The sequence below is a fragment of the Misgurnus anguillicaudatus genome, chromosome 10 (genome assembly GCF_027580225.2).
Source record: "Misgurnus anguillicaudatus chromosome 10, ASM2758022v2, whole genome shotgun sequence".
Lineage (NCBI taxonomy): Eukaryota > Metazoa > Chordata > Actinopteri > Cypriniformes > Cobitidae > Misgurnus > Misgurnus anguillicaudatus.
In genome coordinates this window covers 36391608-36395751 of record NC_073346.2, presented here as the reverse complement: position 1 = coordinate 36395751, position 4144 = coordinate 36391608, and positions in this window count along the sequence as shown.

The following is a 4144-nucleotide window of genomic DNA, read 5'->3' as shown; positions in this document are numbered from 1 at the left end:
CAGGATGTGTAATGGAGGAACAAGCACCTCCAAATACAACTGAATTAATGATTTAAATATTAAGGAGTGGGTTACACTTTATTTTGATAGTCCACTTTAGACATTCTACTAACTATAAATAACTTTGCAACTACATGTCAACTAACTTTCAATAATTTGCAACTAACTGTCATTAGAGTATTAGTAGACTGTTAGGGTTAGGGAAGAGGTTTGGGTTAGTGGAATAAGTTGACATGCACATGCAAAGATACTTCTAGACAGTTGAATGTCTGTTGAGATATCATCGCAATCAAGTGTTAGTAGATATTAAGCAGACAGTTTACTAATTATCTAAAGATTGGTAGTTGATAAGTAGTTGATAAGTAATTGCAAAGTTACTTATAATCAGTAAAATGTCTAAAGTGGACTATCGAAATAAAGTGTTACCAAGGAGTGTTTATTAAAACAATTTGTGACCCCGGACCATAGCCAAAAATACATTGTATGGGTCATAATTATTTTTATTTTTAAAGATATTATTTTTATGCAAAAAATCATTAGGATATTAAGTAAAAATCATGTTACATAAAGATATTTTGTACATTTCCCTCCATAAATATATATTAAAAAATGTATTAGTAATATGTGTTGCTAAGGACTTAATTTTGACAACTTTAAAGGCAATTTTCTAACTTTATTGGTCAAGGGTCACATTTTTGTTTTTACTTTTCACATAAATATTAATAGTTTATGTACAGTTAATAATCAAGTATTCTTTGTTTTTCTACATTTTAGAATAACTGTAAACTTCCACACAGATAAACTTATAAAAGCTGTCACTGGGACTGAAAAGGTCCTAATATGATAATATACCTAATACCTAATGCATACTGTGTATAAGACCCACCCATACAATTAATATTGACCTAAAGTAAAACAATTTACATAGATTTATACAACAATATATGTTAATTTCATTTCACTCATTGTCTTATTTTCAGGGGCGCCGTAAGGGGGGGGGGGGGCTTAGGACGATTCTAAGGGCCCATGAACTTTTGGGGGCCCCAGCCAAGGAGTGTGCCACATGCGCAACCCCTTTTAGCTGGGCCCTTTTAGCTCATCTCCGTCTTTACTCTGTGTTTTTAGCGCCTTCTTCAATTCACGTTCACGGTCTCACAGACAGTGCTTTGGACAATCATTTGTAACCCAGTCTTATTTAAGGCAGAAGTTAAATTTATAGAAAAGATGCATTGTTGTTGTTTGCCATTTTATTGGTGCGTGTAAGAGCTCATGTATATACAGTATTATACAACAGTTCTTTCTGGTTCTCGAATCTGATTGGCTAAGAGCTATGCGATATTGTACTGATATCGGCACTGTAACCGCTTCACCTTTCTTATCATTCCGCCACCTAGTGAATGGAAGTCCTAAGCAGGCTCATCTCTGAATGGAAAAACACAGACGCGCTGTTTGAATCACTCTCCGTGTGTGTGTCTCATTAGTTTGCTAGCTCATAAATCAGTCTGTGAATCCCCAATCAGAAGTTATTATTCCTTCAAAGATCAGCGCTTTTGGATGTTACGTTACAGTTAATGGGAGAAATGTCTTGTCACATCGTGTGGATGATTAACGCTTGGAAAGAGGAATATAAACACTCGTTTTTTTTCTGGAGCTATATTTCTTATCAGAACGGGAAAACACCGTGGAACTGCAGGTAAGCACCGCAGCTTTTAAATGTGGACATTGATCATTCACTTTATCGTGACCTGACTATTAAAACATGTTATGAGATATCGCCACATTATATTTATAAGCAGCATGCAAAAACATATCTCTGACACTTATAAAAAACCGTTTTATATAGTACTGACAAGAACAAAGTTTAATAATAATAATCGAGTGCTCGTATCACGTTAAGAATAAATGAGAAAGCAATAGTAACGTTATACAAGTAGTTTTATTAACTTTTACCTCGCGCCAAAACAATAACAAACACAAAAGACACTAAATATGAATTAAAAAACAAGTAATAGTTTGATCATGACACCAAATACTGCTGATTTGATCTCATTTTGACGATCATAAACAAACAAGGCCAACATGAGAGCCAGGGTATCTCTTTCAGAGATTTAGCCCAGAGAGGGCGGTGGTCAGCGGGGCGAGTGAACACTGATGTCCGCTCATGCTTTGGTTCTCATTCGTACCGAATCTCACTAAGCAAACGTTCAAACAGGCGCTATCTTTACTAATTGACTGCAGATTTAAATATAATACATATACATTCTCGACTGAACTAATCTTAAAACTACACTTTGTGACCAAGAAACGGTAATATAAAGTAACGGCTCTTCCGTCCATTGAGTTGTTATGAGCTTCAAAGCAGCCGAAAGTTTTACCTGTCATTCTGGCCGCCCTCAAATCCGTGGCGGAAGAAGTAGTTCCCAAACAAAAAGGCTTTCAAAATAACTCCGTTGTTGTTTTCTAGTTTTCGTTTTTCAAACGTGTGCCGTCGAACTGTTGTATAAAAGCAATATCGCTCTCGGAGTCGTGTGATATAGCTCTATATCATCACGGCTGTGATTGCCTCCGGCACTCGGCCTGCGGCCTCGTGCCTCTGGCCTAATCACAGCCGTGATGATATAGAGCTATATCACACTCCTACTCGAGCGATATTGCTTAAGTATGTCACTAAGACTGCCTGTGAAAATAAGACTAAAGTCTCAAATCTTATTGAAATCTTATAAAGAGCATCACAGTTTGATTTCAATCGCTGACATGATATTACTCAGGCAATATTAAAGATATAAAGTTTATATTTTTACAGAATGTTTTAACATGATCTAGGATGATTTTATGTAGAAAACAGTAAATCACAAATAAACACTTCAGCTGGGTTTTCACAGGCAGGGTCACAATTATCTTTAGTCTTTGTTTAAGAATGTTGCATTTTTTATATTAATGTATTGTATTTTTAATTACATTTATATTTGCAGAATAAATCATCTTAGCTGTAGATATTGTAGGTCTCTATAAATACAATAATTGTGGTCAAAACAATACCAAAAGAAATAGGTCTGTATTATTAAATTGAAGACAAAGATTTTGGATAGCATGACCAACGACCACCGGCAGAACCCGCTTAACCTCCGCCTAATCTCCTTAATCGTTTCAATGTATATATAAATATATCTCCCAAGGGTTTTTCCCTCCTACAACTTTTTTTTACTTACTGAGCCTGGGGTTTTTTTTCTCCTTGGGGGTTTTTCAACCCGGGGAGGCAGCCTTCTTGGGCTTAACTTAGCACACTCTTCTTTACGTTACATTAGCAATACGCACGCTTATAATGTTGATTCATAGCCGCAGCAAATTTAGCTGCTTTTGCTATCGTGTATTATGTTGTGCTATCTGTCGTTTTTCTGTGCTTTCCACTGCTTCTATTAATGTAAAGCTGCTTTGAAACAATCACCAATTGTGAAAAGCGCTATATAAATAAAATTGAATTGAATTGAATAGCTCGGTTGGATTGTATGTTTGGTGTGAAATGGGTATGGTAGGGGGCCCAATCTCATATTCTTTCATAGGGCCCAAAATTGCTAGCAGCGCCCCTGCTTATTTTTGATGGATAGCTGGAAATCAATACTTGGTGTCATTACTGGTGTGTGGTTTGATCTTCTACCGCTAGATGTCAGTAAAAGACCACAGTAAAAGACCAAGTTCAGAGTTTAACCCACTGTGGTCAGTTAGCCCCTGCTGTTGGATGTCATGAACTGCAATCACACTATTTTGGGGGGACAAAAACATCTTAAATAAAATTTGTTTAATACAAGTGAAAGATGTGATTTTATGTTTTTAAAAGAAAAAAAGCAAACACAAAGGCATTAAATAGAGGAGCACAAATGAGGGCAACAGGTGAGGGGAGTTAACCAATAATAAATAATTAACGAGTAGACAAGGGCAGCACACTACCCAAACAAAAGGCCATCATGACAAACTTGCTTCTAAATCATTTGTAAACAGACTTTATAGACATCTTTAAATGTTCCTTTCATATATGTTTGGTGGAGTTAATAAAAAAGTATAATTTAAGCTCTCTATAACAACTTTTTTCATTATGACAGTAACTAATTTTCACCTCTTAATAAACTTCCAAGTGTCTGCTTTCAAA